This window comes from Bacillus rossius, assembly GCF_032445375.1.
Source record: "Bacillus rossius redtenbacheri isolate Brsri chromosome 4 unlocalized genomic scaffold, Brsri_v3 Brsri_v3_scf4_2, whole genome shotgun sequence".
In the NCBI taxonomy this organism is placed as follows: Eukaryota; Metazoa; Arthropoda; class Insecta; order Phasmatodea; family Bacillidae; genus Bacillus; species Bacillus rossius.
The window spans coordinates 33,073,971-33,093,624 of NW_026962011.1; the positions used below are offsets into that span (position 1 = coordinate 33,073,971).

At 42.7% G+C, this 19,654-nt stretch overlaps 1 protein-coding gene across 1 annotated transcript in view; it reads right to left on the reverse strand.

The window, feature by feature from the left end:
* Positions 1-19,654, reverse strand: part of LOC134542152 (frizzled-2) — a 57,289-nt gene that overhangs the window by 31,221 nt on the left and 6,414 nt on the right. The window lies entirely within an intron of this gene.

Here is a 19,654-nt window from a genome sequence, read left to right on the forward strand (position 1 = left end):
TGCGGGAGCACTCTCGTAGACGGCCGCCAATCGCAAGGGACCAATCGCTAGCGCGCGGGCGTACCTTATTGCAGTCTAGTGGGTGATCAGATTACATACATGCCCATATTATAATACCCAGAAAACTCTTTATTTTTACACACTTAATTTTTTCAGTAACAACATTTTTTTTTGCGATTTTATGCAATTTTAATGTGGATACATGACTTTCGTTGAATCAAAAATATTCGATCAGTACTTAAAAAAATTGTTTGTCTGTAAAGTCGGTTTACGGACGATAGTCTAACGTGACAACGTCATAAAAAAACATTGAAGAAATGATTGCATACTTTTATGAATAAAATTGAATCATTTTTATTGAATTATCACTATTTTATATGGATACAAAGAAGGAGTAAAATGAAATCTACAATTTAATTGATAAATTTACTTTTATTTGCACTCATTAATACAAATATGTTTATTACTTTAACGAATACATTATTTTAACTATAACTTTTATACATGTTTGCTATTTAACTTCTTCCAATCTGTGCTATTCTGTTAAGGATAGGACGATGATAGGAAAAGTAGGAAACGAATGGGAGTGTTTCAAGTTTAATGTGCCTCGGTAAAGTCAAATCGATGTTTGTTCCAATCGAGTGGAAGAGAGATAGATGCGGCGCAAGCGTACAATGAGCGTAACGGGACAATGTGCGTAACGGGACAATGTGCGTAACGTGACACTTTTTCGTACGTGCAGCCGGCGTTCATCGATTTATTAGACGTTGTCACGTCAAAAACGTTTCCCGGTAATGAGAAGTAAATTAATAAATAAAATATGAAGCTGTTACCCACTCCCCGGTGGAATAGACGTCTGCACAAGGTGCACACACGGCCGGCGGCGGCAATTCTCACGACGGGCACTCAGGCCGTCAGGTTGATCCATCGCCCGCCTCGGGTCCGGACGCTCCCAAGGACTCCCCCCCCCCCCACCCCCCCTTCGGAGCAGGCGAACTCTCGAGGGCATGTCGTGGCAGTGCGCGGTAAAAGCATCCACAAAAAAAATTACCAATTAATCCATTATAATGACAGTAATTCGTCTTTTCAGAGCAACGCGAAGACTTGTGAATACGAAAACTCTCGGGTGCTATGACCTTGAAATCTTGGCGGTTTGATTTAGTGACAGAATTCCAACCTCTGTTAATTTATTAGTTGGTTACAAAACTTATTAAACTTTTTTTTGAGAAATTGTAATAAACCATTATTTTTTCAAGTCACAACACACACAAAAAAATACAGAGTTTAAGATAAGTGAATTCCCCACCATAAACTAAAATTTCGCGGATTCAATGACCTCCAGGATAGACTCCAATATCCTCTACACACTCGGGCAAATGCCAACTGTTCATTGGCTGTTGACTTGTGAGTCGTCTCGACTGGGTGGTCTGTGATTCGACACGTCTATGAGTGAGGGTCTCTAATTGGCCCTCAGTCCTCCAGATTAACAGTGAACCAATGACAGAAGCAGCACTAAGGTATAATTATTTGAATTTTAGCATAACACGAAATGAATCCGCGAAATTCACGGGTCTCTAATCATAAGTGAAAGAAAACGACTTCGCATTTTCATTAACCTTTTCATACAACGGATCGTAGTCAACGAAGAAAGAAACGTGCATTATGTGTGCCTAACATGTAGTCACGTTTAGCCAGGAAGTGCAACTGTTTCTACTGATGTCACTCATCAATAGGGACTGGGAAAATGCACGATGTCGATGACCCTCAGGATAAACTGCACAGTTCTCTGTACAATCGAGCAAATAAAGCCAGTTCTTTGGCTGCGGACTTGTAAGTCGTCCCAATTGTTTTGCTTGTTGAGGGCAATTGTGTTACCTGTTAGTTGACGTTGACGGCTTCTCATTGGCCCAGAATGAACAGTGAGCCAATAGCAAGCGCAGCTCAAATTTATATGTATTGAAATATCAGCATACCACGGAATGAATTCGCCAATTTTTTCGGTGTCTAGGTACCAGGCACAAAGAACTACTATATCTAGAATGCGGTCTTTCTTTGGGAAGTGACTCTCCACGACATTATTTCGTGTAGTAAATAATAAGTTGATAAACGATTACTTCACGGTTTCTTTCCCTCAACTGTGCTATATACTAACAAGACACTCCAGTGAGCTCACTGGCAGATACCTAGGTTTCTGGGTTGCATCTGATTGGGTCAATATTTCTCCTTGCTTGCAACTGGCTCAGGGTTGTCGGGGCAAGTCGTCTCTGCCACCAGATGAACCCTCCAAACCCGAGCACATCTACGAACAGACGAGGGTATGAAGCCAATCCCAATTAAACTTTTAATATAGCGTACCAAAATTCCTGAATTTAATTTTGAAAACACCCCTTTCGGATAACTTTTTTGGTTAAAAAAAAAACATACTTCAGAAAATAAACTTAGAACTGAAACGTGTTTACAATACAATCCTTCCAACAGATCGATAGAGACCTGTAAAATTCGCGGATTCATTTCGCGATAGGATAGAGTCCAAATACTTTTGACGTTATTTTGCTTCAGTGATTGGGCCACAGTTTATCTGAAGGACTCTGTCTGGGCCAATGAAAAATCTTTAACAGAAGAATTAGCGAATCACGATCATTCCAGTCAACAGATGTTACGAGTCGGTAACCAATCAGCAGATGTAATTTGCACGAGTGCATAGAGGATCATGGAGTCTATCCTTTAAGGATCTGAAATCGCGAATTTTACAGGTCTCTACAGATCGATCACCTGACTGGCTAAAATTCTCACACCGCGAGATCCTTGAGTCACGCTCGCAACCGGGCCAATTGCTTGTCGCGTCCCCTGCGGAAGATACTGGACCAACGACTCAGCCTTGGGCCAAATAAAACAGTCCCATCAGCCATCACGAGCCTTCACAACGCCAGCGGCTAGTTAACAGACGCTACCAGCTCGAGAGCGCTCATGACTGCAGTCCTCACGTTCTCCCGATCCCTGTACTGACCCGTTACAACACAACTGTTCTTACCATCGAAAAAAAAAAAAAAACTATTTGAGACCGACACAAAATATTTTTATAAATGCATATAAACCCTCCTCACCCTCCCCTACGAAAAATATCTGTGGTGAAAGCAAACAATTTTGTAGCCTCACGAAACCATTTATTAGTGACAGCAAAATCCTACTGTTCACTCAGTAATAAGCAGGGGCAGGCATTTTTCGCGAATAAATCTGAACGCCTATTAGATTACAACAAGGTATACCCGCACCAGCGGTTTCTTCCTTGCGATTGGCGGCCGTCTGCGAGAGAAGTCGTTGCCTTTCTTGACTGAGACACTCAGGATGCGTTTGCTTTCGCACTGAATTACTCTGATTGGTGTTGTATTAATCAACATGTACCTGAAAGAAATTCACCCAATCACGAACACAGACGGTGCTACAGTGTTTTAACTTATAACTAGTCTCGGAATCTTTTCGCGAAATATGCATGACCCTAGTAATAAATATTTTTCACGAAATAATATTATCGCTCATTAGACTGTAAATAAGGTACGTCTGTCCCAGCTATTGTTTCCTTGTGATTGGCGGCCGTCTGCGAGAGAAGCCATTGCCATTTGTGGCCGGGCCATTCAGGAATCGTTTGCTTCGGCACTGGTTGGGTGTGATTGGTGTGCCGACAGTAGACATATACCTGAAATAAACACAGCCAACCACGAAGCACGGGCATTGCTACGAAGTTTTAACAAAGAGCTAGTCTGGATATCTTTTCGCAAAAAAAAAAAAAAAAAAAAAAAAAAAAAAAAAAACACACAACCCTACTAATATGTCACTCCGTGAACATTACAAAATATTTTTCAGAGCAGCAGAATTGCTTACTAGCGTGACTTCGATTGGGGCACGCATGCGTTTCGAAATAACAACCAGGTTTCAAAAGTTCAAGGGAAAAAAAATTAACCCGACAAAAAAAAAACTTTCAAAACGTATCTTGATTAAACATGCACACGATCCCTGCGAGGAGTCCAACCACGTGCGCCTAGCGCGGAGAACAGCCATTAATGCAAATGAGCGCACAGAAAATTACTGCCTACAATCCTTTGGAAAAAGCGATAACACATGGAGGGCGCGAAGAAAAGTGAAAGCGTTTTCACTAAATACGCGCTATAAAAAAAAAAGCTCAGTTACAAAACATGCCATAACAAAAATAAATAAATAGCTAATATTTTGACGTGTATGATTGGATGATATAATTGTGACACGGCTTGACTTAGCGAGTCAATGCTCTCCCTCACCTCAACAGACCAAATCAGTGATGAAGATGGTGAGAGTTTTACTGCTCGTTAAGACTTTCCTTACACTCCGTGTTATCTGCACCGTTTCTTTCTTTGTTTATTATTGGCTCTTGGCGAGAGAACATCTTCCTGCACTTGGCCGGGCCAATAAAAATGACCGAAAGTACCGCAGCTATGTCGAGTGAATGGTGATTCAACTGAGCGCGCGGGTAAGATAAGCTGCGGCCACAATCGTATCCCGACTCTTTGCATGCCGCCCGGCGACCGTGGCAGACGTCACAACCAGCCTCCGCCATCTTGGATTCGTTAACGTCTTTTCTCGGTTCATGTTTGAGTCATCAATCCAAACTACATAGGAAATACCAAGCTTTTACATCTTGTTTAATGTGTGATGATTATTAAAACAGGCAGGCTCACTGTTGCAATCGCCGGGATAAAAACTACACAAGTCCTCGAACGTTGTTTTCAACAAACCATAGGTAGAGACCGGAAAAATTCGCGGATTCATTTCGCGATAGGCTAAAATACAAATAGTTATACCTCAGTGCTGCCTCTGCTATTGGCTCGCAACCCACCTGGATGACTCTGGGCCAATTAGAAACACCAAACCAAAGCTTTATCGAATCACAGGCTGCTACGTTGGGACGTCTCACAAGACAGCAGCCAATGAGTGGGTGACATTTGACCGAGTGTACGTAGAACTATGGAGTTCATCCTACAAGGCATTGAACCCGCGAATTTTTCCGGTCTCTAACCATAGGTTACATCGCTAGGGACAAGAATAATTAGTAGACACGAAAATTCCGCGATTTCATTTGGCCTCAAGACTTAAATTCACAGTCACTTGTATTCTCTATTCTCTACACACACTATTGGTTGATTTATTACTAGGGGCATGTATTTCTCGCGAGAAAAAAAAAAGATCGTTCGACAGACAGTAATCTGGTGTGCTGCGCTAGTCATTGCCCTATTTGGCCGGCCCATTCAGTGCGTGTTTGTTAGAGCAATGGATGGCTTTGATTGGTGTGCTGAAATCAGAAATGTGCCCGAAATAAAACCCAGCCAACCACGAAAAGTACATGGCCCTATTCATTACTGCGAAACCTCTCCTCCTTCCCAGTGGGTCGTCGTGACTCGGTCACTCCACTAACCGGGGGTCAACTGGCGCACAGTAGTAGTGGGTAGTGTCATCAGAGCAATGCAACTGCATGGATGTTTGCAATCTACCTTGCGAACAAAAGTATTCGCGAGATTTCGGGGTCTATAATAATAAGTAGAGACCGGAAAAATTCGCGGGTTCAATTACCTCCAGGATAGACTCCAATATCCTCCACACACTCGGGCAAATGCCAACTGTTCATTGGCTGCTGACTTGTGAGTCGTCTCGACTGGGTGGCCTGTGATTCGACACTTCTATGAATGAGGGTCTCTAATTGGCCCTCAGTCATCCAGATTAACAGTGAACCAATGACAGAAGCAGCACTAAGGTATAATTATTTGAAATTTAGCATAACACGAAATGAACCCGCGAATTTTTCAGGTCTCTAATAATAAGCGAATTCATCCAGTGCCACGTTAGACTCCAAACAACTGTAAGTTTTCAAGAAGTCTCAGGCCAACAAACAATGGATTAACTGCAAGAGTCTAACCCTAGCCCAAATGTCACCGAAGCAGCGAAATATTTGTCCAGTACCTTCCTATCGCTCTGTCGAGCCACGGAATGTGAAATAGAACCTGTACTAAAAAGTTGTGACGCAGTGTTCAACAGTAACAAGATGGCGAGGCTAACCACTCTCCTTACATGTGACCGTGTCCTCTCCGCTCGGTGCGCGCTACTTGTGGCGCCCCAAGTGGCAGCTCGGCGCTTGGCGCTTGGCGCGCGCGTGTGTCGGGGTTATTCCCGGCCCTGGCAAGGCAACCCCAAGCGTCTGGGAGCCGCCGAAATACTGGCTCCGCCCCTGACGCTTTCGCGCGTCACCATTCTACAAAACACAGCGTTAAACTTTTTTTTTAATATCACTAGGTAATTAATCATATGCTAACTACCAAAATATTTTCTACTTTGTCTAAAAATATATTTGTGAACTGTATAATTAATTTCCTGAGGAATAAGCGTATAAAACTAACAATATATAATATTGTAGTCTTCCATATTATGACGAACAAGGAGTTGCTGCATACACTTTGTGTGTCCCACAGAAAAGTGTTGCAAGTTGTACATGATTTAACTCGTGGTAGTGAAGTAAAATGTTATACGTGGAAACGGTTTTATTTGACGAATAAGACTTGCAGATGGTCGATCCCACCTATTAAGATCTCGCACAGCCTAGAGGGCCAATCTGTAAGGCTATGTATTTCTCACGAAAATATTTTCAGACTAGCCGTGTGTCAATACATTGTAACATCGTCTGCGTTTCGTGATTGGTTGAGTTTCTTTCACACTCATGTGTAGCATACTGACGGCACATGAGTCACCTACATTCAGCGCGGAAGCAAACGCATCCTGTCAAGGGCTTCTCTTGCAGATGACCGCCAGTGAAGAGTAAGAAACCGATGTGGCGGGCATACCGTTTTGCAGTTTAATGACCGTACAGATTTTTTCTTCTTCGGGAAATATACCTGCCTGTGACGATCAGACTCATAGCGAGACTGTGCCCAGAGTCTAGCGCAGTCAGCAACTGACCACAAATCAAAGCATCCTTCTCGCCATCTTGCTTCTATGAGATTATTGGTCACTGTCGAGGCGGAGATACCTAATTACTCCGCTACTACCATTTTAGATCTTCTTTTATTTTTAGGCTGTCCTTCAAACATCGTGCTTTTCTTCGTATACTGGAGTGTTTGGATCAGCGCGGTTACGACACGCCCAAGAAGACCTCTAGCCAACACGTGAGCCCTTAGCTCTGGGACGTGATTGCCACGTGGTTCGAGTCAAAGAGGTGGCATCAAACACAGGTGGAAGCAATGAATGGTTTGCCAAATCTGGAGTAAGTATGTGTAGAGCTATGTGATCTCCAACCTGGCCATGAAACAGACCGCGAAACGACAGAACGTCCAAAGCAACCGTTCACGTCAGATGGTACGGCCCAGAGTGCTGGCCTGCAGAAGTAGAGCGACGAGACTTGGCAACACCGCTCCGGCAGCGCCTCCAGGGCACAAAAAGACCTCAGGGGACACCAAAGTCAACATTGCACTTTCCAAACTAACTGACTGTATCTCACCAGACAGCGAACGAGCGCGGAGATTTTATGAGCCTGTTGACTGGAAGGTGTTTTGATCAGCATGCGACCAGCTGCCAGTGAACCACAAATCTCGGGTTCGATTTCTGGCCGGGTCTAGGACCTGGTTAATCAATTTCAGGACTTGTTCAGTACCTTTTAATAAAATATTCTTACAACGTTTTTACAACATTTTTTATCCAAGAAAAGCAAAATAAAAGATAATGAGAAATATATTTACTATTCACAGCTGGGCAGTCTCTAAATATTTATATTTAATTTACGACTATACACTGAAGTGGGACGTCAAAAACGAATATGTAAGTTCGCAAAGGCTGATGAAAATTAAATTTCTGTGACTCCCAGCACCATTGCTGTTTATTTCGTGACGTTTTCGCGACCTGCAGGCATCCTGTAAGGGGGGGGGGGGCCACGGTGATGTCCCTTCACCACCATACATCGGGAGGCAGTTGCAAACCATCGCAGAATCACACCCAGCCAAGAAAACCTCAGGTGTGCCGCGGTTTCCACGAAGCCACTATGCTCGGGACTTACTATAAATATCATATGGCACTCCAAAAGTCAAGTCCCGTTATTCGCCTGAGAATAGCTCTACCTAAACTACTGTATTTCAAAATAAATTTTCAATCCAATCATGAAAGAAAAACTAATTTACAGCGTTTTAAAAAAACATCAGAGCACATATATTCTTAATAGACACAGGTGAGGATGCATGGATAAACTCTTGTGTGGTCCATGTCTTCTTCTTAATCGCACATTATTACCTTTGCAGCGACTACCGTGCAGGCCAATAGTGTTCACTGAAGCGACTTATGTATGCTCGGCGCGCGCTAAAGCCGCCCTTAGAGCTTCGCCCCAGTGACCCCAGGAGGCGACACCCGTCATCCGACTACAAGACAGCGCGCAGGCTCAGTATATCAACATGCGGTTTCCACAAGGAGGACATTAAGGGCAGAGGGGGGTTTTAAAAAGTGGAGAAAGAGGCGGGAGGGGTTAAACCACACGACGGAAGCAGGGAGCTGAACATCCACGCCCCATCTGGGATTCTGCAGCCAACAACATCGCAAGGGTCAGTGTTGATCCTAGGGAGAGGCTGCATTGTTATTTTAAAGAAAAAAACCGCCATATTTTTTTCAACGTGAGCCACATGTGTGCGTACTCAGAAAAAAGGAACCATTATTATAAGTGTTCAACATTTTCATTATAAGTATCGAAAATTTATGTTTGTAATGCAGTAACAGTTCAGAAATAATGTTCTTGCCCACAGAAGAGTACGACGGAGGAGACATAAAAACGATTTCTGAATATATGTTGTGTTATTCGTATAGTCTAAATTGTAATAACTGAAGTCAAAATTATAAAGATTACCCCCTCCCACCTTCTTCCTGGATAGTAAAACATCTGTGGTTATAACGGAGTTTGGTTGAATTTATTGTTCGTCCAACAATTATCTACACGCTTCATGATAGTTTTTTATTTTTGCGATTTTTCCCAGCGAGTTCCTTTAAAACCATTATTCTAACTAAACAGCAACAGTTTCTTTTACATCGAGTTAGGCATGCTGTGACGTAGTTGAAGTCACTTTTTTACCGCGTCATTGCCATATTGTTCCGTCCACGACATTGCGGAAATGGTGCTCTATAACGTCTGATAAAGATTAGTAAGTATGAATTAGAATCGCCGTCGTTAAACAGTCACTTCCATAAAAACCAAAATTAAAACTAGTTCCACAATGTAAACACTACACTCGAGCCAATGTTTTGGGCATCTAGCCAACATTCGGCAGACCACTGAAGGAAAAAAAACGGGGGGGGGGGGGGGGGGGGGGGGGGCTCCCCACGGTTACCATGTAATCCTGCAGACGTGGCCACCCCTGGGAGAATACACACCCTCTATTCTACCAGCGTCCATCAATGAATATACCCACCCCATAGACCAGTACCTACATGGTCTCGATATGATAGAACATGCAAACGTTCACAGAATTTGTGTTTCTTTAACCCAACATCGAAATATTTAGAACGTGCACTTCATTAATACAATATAACCTCGAATTTACATCTCTCACAGCAAATAATAACTGACAATTTATGTTTACATCCACCACCTGACCAATAGTTAAGAGACCGGAAAATTTCGCGGATTCCTTTCGAGACAGGCTGGAATCCAAACTCGTTTGGCTTAATGCTGCGTCAGTGATTGGACAGCAATTTACCTGAAGGACTCTGATCCAATGGCAAACACTCAACAAAAGAAGTATCGAATCATAAGAATCGCAGTAAAACAGGTGTCCCGAATCGGTAGCCAATGACCAGATGATATTTGCCCGAGTACGTAGAGAATAGTGGAGTCAATCCTAGTGGTCATTGAAACAGCGAATTTTTCCAGTCCATACCAATAGCAAACTTTGTGTCGACCATTCCAGAAAACCTGAAGACTTTTGAACATGTAGCATTTCAGTAAAAATGCAATAAGATATGCAACTGCTGGCCCTACAGGTGTTCAACAGACTGTTGTTGAGAGGAGAGGAGTGGTGGACTGTGACCTCGAGAGTAGCTGGGAGGCAGTGCACTCATCAGAATGCAAATGTCGCTGCACCACTGGGCAGCAGCACATAGCGGTCCGTGGTTCACCTTGACCCGCATATCACAGTCTCGCGGCATCCCACGTGACAGGTCTCCAGTCGACAAACAGCCAATGAGCACGTCTGGGCTCAAGGTGGAGTCCCGGGAATTACGCGGATTCATTTTCTGGCAGTATAAAATTCTCTGGCATATCTATAACCATACCCACATTTACTTGCCTACTAGCTGACCCATTACTAGGGACTGGAAAAAAAAAATCGCTGTCTCAGTCAGGGCCGTAGCTAGTATTTTATGAACAAGGGGGTACCGTATATCCATTATATAACTTTTCATGAGAACGTTTTCTTTACGATAGAGTTTTAAAAGAAAATTGTCACACTGAAATCTAAGATAAGTGTTGACTTTTGGAAGTCCAATATTTACACATAGAAATTTAAGTAATGATTCTGCTTGAGAAAAGTAAACTAAACATTTTATATTTAGTTATTTATTTATAGATATTTCTTAAGTCATTTTTTTATGATTTCGTTAAAACACATATATAAAACACACACGTGCCAACTGGCATTAAATATAGACTACTTGGAAAAACAATTCCTGTCGCTTCTGTGTGGGAGACATGCTGGGCTAGATGGGGGTGGAAATACATTATTTGTAGTCCACTGTAAGGACTACAATAATCCTGCAAATTAATCTCTCTGTAACCTTATGTAGTTAAGTTTCTATAATTTTCTATTTCGGTCTTCACTAGCCACTTTTCTTCTTTGAAATACTGGACGGGAGGGGTTTGGCCCCAACAGATGTCCCCCTGACTACGTACCCGTTCCAGCGACCTCTAGGGTAGACGCCACGATCCTTTACGTACCCGAACAAATTACACCTGCTCACTGGCTACTGGCTCGCAGACACCTGTTGGCTGAGATGCTTGTGCTTCGTGTCTTCTCTCGTCGAGGGGTCTTTCATTGGCCCCGAGACCTTCAAGTGAACTTTGTTCAAATCACTGAAGCTGCATTAAGGTAAAAAAAAAAAGAGTTTGAATTATAGCCCGTCATGAAATGAATCTGCGAATTTTCCCTGTTTCTCCTTGTTTCCACTGGTTGTGGGTCAACTGGCTCACAGTCGTGAGCAAAAAAAAAAAAAAAAAAAAGAAGCAATGCAGCTGTTTGTATAAATATTTGCAGTCTACCTTGTGTCGAAAATGTTCCGCGAAATTTCCGGGTATCTAGGTACATGTACGTGCTCAAGAACTGGACGGTATAGCAATTAGCCGTGTTTATGAAGGACACGTGGGATCCTGTCAGACTCACTGGTAGAAACGGACTTGGAAACACTTGTACTGTTGCGTGTCCCGGGCGGACGCCGGCCAGCCCAGTGCACCAGCTGCGGGGCGGTGCCGCCGGCCCACTCCGCCTCGTGTAGCAGCGCCTGTGCCCCGGTCTCGGACCGGTCCCGCAACAAGGCTGTCTTCGCCCGAGTCCCAGCGCCGCCGCTCCTCCAGTCTGTCCCCGGCTCGGAGCGCGGCGCAGGGTGACCGGCTGATACCAGTGATACCACCCGACTCGTCAACATTACAAATATTATTTCGTATCCTATTTTTAATTATTATCACTTTTAATATTTTTTAAATATTATTATCTGTTGAAATTTTTTTAAAACCATAAATTAGTGTCTATTGACAGTCATTCTGGAAAAAATCTCACAACAGGACAAAAATTATTGTTTACATAGGATGACCTATTTAAAGCTTTCTGTCACCATTAATAACAAGGCATTCCATATATGCTTAAAAAAAAAGAAAAAAAATATTTGTTATTAAAAACATTGACAAAAAATGAACCCAAAATGGCTTTTTTCTATTAAGACTCAGAAATGGAAAGTTAATATATAATTTTCTTGATGAATAATAAAAGAAATATATTTACAAAATAATCATTACAATTTTTATTTACAAAATTTTAATACATTTTTTATTTCCTTGCAAAGTTGAGCGACAAAGATGGCCGCACCGGTAAAACATCGCCACCTCGCTGGATGCGATGTCAGTTCATACACGTCTTACAATACTAGTAGACACCCGGAAATTTTGCGGATTAATTTGTTGTTAGTCTAAAATTAAGAGTCACGTGTATTCTCTAGCCACATTTGCTTGCTACTGGCTGATTCATTACTGAGAAACCTCTTCTTCCCAGTGGGTCGTCATGAATCGGTCACTCCACTAGCCGGGGGTCAACTGGCCCACAGCATTAGAGGGGAGTGTCGAAATATTTGTTATCTAGCCATTAAAGCAATGCAACAGTGTAAATATTAACGCGGATTCCCTTGTTTTCAAGATAGACTGCGTTCAAATCGGTTGCACGCGACTGTTTTCCGCGGTCGCAGTTGCGTTACGTTGCTGTTTTAAGTTGCACCGAACCACGAGGTGTGCGCCAATACATATAGGTTCTCTCTCTCTCTCCCTACCCCCCCCCCCCCCAAATAAAAGAATGACCAAAACCATCAACTGATCCCCCATCAGTAGGGACCGGAAAAATTCGCCGGTTCAATGACCTGTAGGATGAACTCCATAGTTCTACGTACACTCGGTCAAATGCCACCCACTCATTGGCTGCTGTCTTGTGAGACGTCCCAACGTAGCAGCCTGTGATTCGATAAAGCTTTGGTTGGGTGTTTCTCATTGGCCCAAAGTCATTCAGGTGAATTGTTAACCAATAGCAGAGTCAGCACTGAGGTATAACGATTTGTATTTTAGCCTATCGCGAAATGAATTCGCGAATTTTTCCGGTCTCTACAAATCAGTCTTGTACGTGTGCGGGCAGAAGTTTCGTTCTGGTTGTAGACTTTTGCAACAACCGCCTGGGAACAGTTGCTCCGTTCGCACTCGGCCTAAGGGGACTCACTAAAGGGAAGCAGTGTTGAGGCATACCGGCGTGTGCGAGAGGCGAGACTGTGTCTGCAGCCTCTGCGAGCCTGCGAACCGCCGTGGGCGAGAACAGCCGCAGCTTCGCCCGCCCAGAGCGGGTGGGCGCGCCCTCAGTCCTCGGTACAGTCTGTACACGTCCCTGTACAGTCTGTACACGTCCTCTGTACAATGGGAGCGTGCAACCGGCAACGACTCAAGGGAATAAATCGGGAGTCCCTTACAACGGAAGTTCAGTTCTAAATATTTGGTTATCCATCCCTTCCAGCCCTCCGAGATGACCCCGAACGACTCATACGAAATCAGTCCATCAGCTCTAGTTAGCAGAAGTTACTTACATAAAACACAATGTCTACTTTAGGGAAAATGCACTTTTAACCATAAACTTCACCTTGGGCGTATCTTGGTTAAAAAAAGAGGGGGGGGGAGGGGGAGGCGTGACTGTGAAACGGAGTTGATAAACGTAAACGTCAAAAATATGTTTTATGAAAAACTTTCTGTATATATTAAAGTTGTTTGGTTATTGTATGCATACAGGCCAACATACGGGCAGTATAAAACATACAAGCACCCTATCCAGAGATGACAAACCCGCACGCGCAAAACACTTGGGCTGCACGGGCCAATTGCCTTGAGAATCTTCCGGTTTTGCGCCCCTGAACTTGACCGCAGTTTAACGTTCTTTCTAGGGGCATACGACACTAGGATCCACATATTTTGGATAGAAAATAGATGAGTTAATAAGATAGACACTACTTAAAAATATTCGAACTGCTATCATGAATAAAAAAAAAATTGTGACGTAGTTTCTTATGCCCTCCGAGGTAGGCCTATATACTTGCAGACGGGCAGGCACACGTTCACGACTATAATAATTTCTGCCTAGCCACGTCATGGCCACGGCTGGCTGACGGAATGGAGCGCTCACCCCCCGGAGGAACTCGCAGCCGCCAACACGCCGCCCCCGCCGCCCCCGGGGTCGATGTGGTCGCCATGACGACCGCGCCAAACAATCTCCGCGCCTCGACCCTTCACTGGTCGCCAGAGCCATGACACGACACGACATGATCCCTCCACTGCGTCGAGCGGCCTGCCCGCGCTGTTCATCAGTGGGTAATTAATGACTCGTCCTTGCAACTGAACCCGGGATTATAGACCCACCGACCAGACGGCGTGAGCGTTAAATACATGCCATAAAACCACTTCTATCCTATCGGTATGCAACATCACTTTTATTCCACTTCATATTTCAAAGCATATACATTAACTTATTACCTACCTATGACTAATCAATAAAATTACACCTTTGTAACCTTAAAACTATAACTTAATTTATACAATCGGCAATAATAGCTTTAACAGAAATGACAACCTATTACTAGAGACCGGAAAAATTCGCGGATTTATTTCGTGCTATTCCAGATTTCAAAGAACCATACATTTGTGTTAATTCTGCTATTGGTTCACCGTTAATCTGGAGAACTGTGAGCCAATTAGAGACTACCAATTATAGAAATATCGAATCACAGGATACCTAGTCGAGACGACTCACAAGTCAGCAGCCAAGGAGCTAGTGACAGTCAGTCGCCCGAGAGTGCAAAGTATCGTGTAGTATATCCTGAAGGTCATTCAGTCCGTGAACTTTTACGGTCTCTGCCCATTACATTTCACGGGTGGTCGTAGTACTCCGCTCATAAAAGTCCGACAAGGGGCTACAATCCCGTCAAATCAGCCTTCTCCCACCCGTGGGCTGGTGGCGGCGTGCTAACAATAGCATAACGAGGAAATTGTTTTTGTGACTCAATTATGCCTAAACGTTTTGGATTACATTCTGCACATTTAATATTTTCCCCGGCCGCCGAGAAGATGGAAGAAAAAAAAAGTCTAATTTCAATTTTGCTTGCATCACCCATCCTCCAGTATGAACAATGTCAGGAACTCAAAGCTTGGATAGTCTTTTACTATGTTTCTGTGCTGTGTAGTTGTGTGTTTTTTACTTAATGATCTTGTAGACGAGACGTTAAAACTCTATCTCACACGCAGAGTTGGTTATTTAATTTCTCTGTCATTACTACTATTAACTAAGGGAACTTCATGTGCATTTTCATCCGATAGCTTACTTAAATTTGTAGTTTGGCAGTGGAATTTCTCACCAGATACTTACTACACGTTATTTTCAAGCTGTAAAACACGCAAGTGATTACGTGCATGAATTTTTTAAACTAGTATATAATTTTAGATAATATCTATTGAGAAAATTTGAGATGAAACATAATAATCAAGAGCACTATCGTAATCTAGGACAATATCTGAAATAACAGTAATAAGACGACGACGAAACAACCAAGATGGCGTTTGAGACCAAGCGTAATTATTTTGTTTTCAGTATAGAACATCTTGCACATGACTTTTAATAACTCATAATACAACCATAATGAATTGTTTCTATTTGTTATGTTTTGTTTACTAAACAAGACCTTGTTTAATGGTTTTTATGAACTTAAAGGCATATAAACATTTATGTAAGTCTTGGCAAGTACTGAAAACATAAAATAATGTCGTACACAGTTTTAGATTAACTGTTAGTATGAGTATGTAGCCTACGTCTTGAAACCCTTTATTATTTGTATAGGATTCAAAAATCAATAAAAAATTAAGTTTTTATCAAAACCCTAAAAAAACTCGGATCTCTATAGTTCTTTTCGAAAAATTTTATTTTATTTTTAGAAGCACAAATTCATATTGTCCACCAATATTATACGGCCAGCTTGCACAGTAGTTGACTTGAATAAAGGGAAAGTATGTCTCTAATATATTAACCCACGAATTTTTTTAATATTCTTCTTACCAGAATCTGCAAGCGGTCCCAAATCAATTGAGGGACAATGGCCACATATCCTCATTCCGTTGGCGGGATTTCCACCTAAAAAACCTCTTGTAATTTTGACCGAGTAGGCTAGTACACGATCCGTTTATTTTACCGCCAAATGGTACAATTGGTTCGTGCTCACAAAGGGGTGTGGTGTAGTAACAATGCAAGTTTCGTTCTTTGAATGCTTCGTGCAATAGGGCAGATCGATTTAAAACATTTCTATAGACAAACGACAAACGCCATTGCTGGTTGTGACGCTGGGAACAGAATTGTTTTGTCTTAGGAAGCCTACAGTGTTCGTCGTCGTTGTGCTGTCCGGAATATCTGTTTCGTATTATCGTTGGTGTAGCATATAATAGCCGGCCCTGAAACAGAAGGAGTGAGGAGCTGGAGCAGATGTCCGCCATCTTGAATTATGTCACAGAGGCCATCTTGGATGACCATGACCTTGAGCATTTGACTTTGACCTCATTCACCATCTTGAAATCGAATGTCCCACTTCCCTAAAGTTGCACATTTCGTTACGGCCGCCATTTTGAATTCTAACATCCCGTCCGCCATCTTGCATATAATATCAAGTTCGCTTTTTCGATTCTGACAGCAAGCCTGTTATCTTGTCGTCGTCTGCTGGAGGCCGCCATCTTGGATGACATCACGACCGCCATATTGTTGTTTTTCTGTTTTTCTTGAGGCCACCATCTTGGATACTGACATATTTGTTTCTTGTTTGTTCCTAGAGAGCGCCAGCATAGCTCTGTCTCAGGTACATAAGGTCAATGTTCCATTACCTGCCAATATTATTGTGGTCCTTATGAAGATAATAAATATAATTTTATTCTGTTGTTACAACTGTCTCGTCGTTGTCAGCCCAATGTGTTCGTCTGTGCCGTGATATTCTTCCAGATAATTCCTTTCACTAAATCCTCAGTGTTTTCTATGTATTTAACATATTATGTGGACTGATTATGGCTTTGTTTTTCTTTGCGTTTGTGTATTCATCGTTCTTGTTCATACTTGCGGTTTCTCTATGACTTACAGTGAAAATCAACAATGGCGTATGCCCATGAAATGTTTCTATTAAATCAATGCTGATTGCAGGGACTTGCAGCTCGACGAGTTTGCGGGCTTGCTGTCGGCAGAGTGTGCCCACGAGCGACGAGCGGGAAATGAAAGTGGCCGACCAGAGGGCGCCGACCTCCGTCCAATGAGCACCAGGCGGATCGCGGCAGGAATGGACAGGACTTGCGTCATCGACTTTCACCGCGTTGAGCTGCAGTCTTGACAGATGGCAGTTAATGGAGTTTCATCACCACGCACACATGGAGATTGTGGTGTTCCCAACTAACATGTTATGTTTAAGAGAAATATGTATTCAGTTGAAATATATTCCTGTGAGTAAACACATTTAAGAGGTTTCACATATAAGTTTAGTAAACAAAACCTTCAAAATAAACTAGAGGCCCACATACACGATCAGTTGGAACTGACAGTTCGGACTTGCCATGAATAAATTAACACGAGTGATCGTGTGTGGGGGAAGGCTTCAGTTCAGTCCAAAATTGTCAGTTCGGGCCCAGCAGTCTGAACTGGCAGCTGGACTGATCGTGTATGGGGGCCATAACGATCTCTCGAAAACCAAACTATGACGCTCTTTTCAGTAACGTTGCGCCCGAGACGCGACGGAAACGAAACATTTTTTTCTAATCGGAAGGACTGTAGCGTCCGCCATTTACGTAGCGCTGACTTCACAGATGTGTCGACTGCGAATGGGTTAGCCCATCGTGCTATTGTGATTCCAGCATGATCTGCACGAGACGTCACGTCATGTGGTCTAACCGATCTTCCTAACTGTGTTGTCCGACCATACTGTCTGATGGATTTACTGTGTAGCAGCGGGCCACATTCACTTGTCTGATGCATCTGGTTCATATGATCAATATATAGAGAGCAGCACGGTATATTACTGTAGATATTTATTTTGGCTTTACCCAAGAAATTTATACGAAAGAGAGATCAATGAAAATATATTTTAATGGTATTTGGATACTTTTAAATTTTAAACTAAACACTATACGTATATATAATTTGACCAAGCCTGTTATTTTCATGCTTACACACATTTGCCATTTTATTTATTCTTCGGGTATTTCGTTTTCCGTTTCAAAGCAAATTAACGGAAAACAATTAAACAAATGGTGCCCAGGACGAGACTATTTAAACATGCAATTAAAAAGTTTGTTTGGAAATTATTATTTTAGCGCGGTTTTACAGTTTGTTTGTACTTATTATGCTTCTCACTGGCCAATATGGTTCATGACGCCAGATGCTGGTGGTACTGACAGACCTCGGAGGTACAAATTCGCCAGCTCTGGTCAGACATATCCGCTCCACGTGACTGCACCATCAGCTCCGACGCGTCAGAAGAGACCACAGGAAGATAAAGAGTCGCAACTCAATACTAAAACTAACGCTCTTATTTCCTTTTGCAAAAACGCGAACTGTGCGGTATTCATACGTAACCTAACAACCTAAAAGTAGTTAACTTTTCGAAAAAAAAAAAAAAAAAAATGTTGGCTACCTTGATTTATTTTTGGTCGTTCAATGTTAGGAATATTCACCAAAAAGCATAGCCGCTAAATGAGTCTTTTGCAAATCATAACTTCAGTTTTAATTGCAAAAAAATTCACACGTGCACACTTATGCCCATGGTCCGCCAAGCTTATTTCATTGCTACCAATGTAAAAAAAAATTTCCAACGTATATTTTGCGATTATACTAAATACGCCACTCCGTTAATACACCATTACATAAATAATGATATGTGAATGACTGTAAACTTACTTTTTTTTATCCAAGTCATTATGTTTAAGAAATTTATGTTTTATTTATATGTAAAACTTTATTTTTTTCTGAGTAGTCATTTCTCAACCGCACAGTTTTTTTTTTTTTTTTTTTTTTTTTCAGTGGCCATATACCGCCTGTTCGGTCGCGACAGCGGCACCCAGGCTGTGGTTGGGACGAAGCACGGAGCACGGAGCACTGGTCGGCGCCGAGCAGGTAGTCAGGGTCGGCCGGTGCCTAACTAGCAGAGCCTGCACCGGGCCTCACCCCCTCGGCGCGCGCCCGCAGGGACCAATCAGGGCTGACCAAACCGGCGGACTCGCTGCGGGACCACGGCACACCCAGTCGGCTTCAGCGCAGTGTTCACGGCCCATGTGCAATGAGTAGAGACCCGGAAATTTCGCGGATTCATTTCGTGATATGCTACAATTCAAATAATTATACCTTAGCGCTGCTTCTGCAATTGGTTCACTGTTAATCTGGAGTAATGAGGGCCAATTAGAGACCCTCGCTCGAAGAAGTGTCGAATCACAGACACTCGGTCGAGACGACTCACAAGTCAGCAGCCAATGAACAGGTGGCATTTGCCCGAGTGTGTAGAGTGTAGTAGAGTCTATCCTGGAGGTCATTGAATACGCGAATTTTGCAGGTCTCCAGCAATGAGAAACAGTCGGAGGCGCGGACTTAATAATTACAAAATGAGTACCATTCGGTTGAAATGCACGAGCTATTCACCGTTTATTACAAGCTGATTTTGACACTTTTGTAGGCAAAACGTAAGTCAATGATGCGCAGATGTCTAAACTAGTCTAGAAAACAAAACTTTTCACAACTAAAAAAAAAAAAAAAAAAAAAAAAACTCTTCGGGCACAACTTAAAACACCTTTTTTCTTCTTCTGGAAATGTTC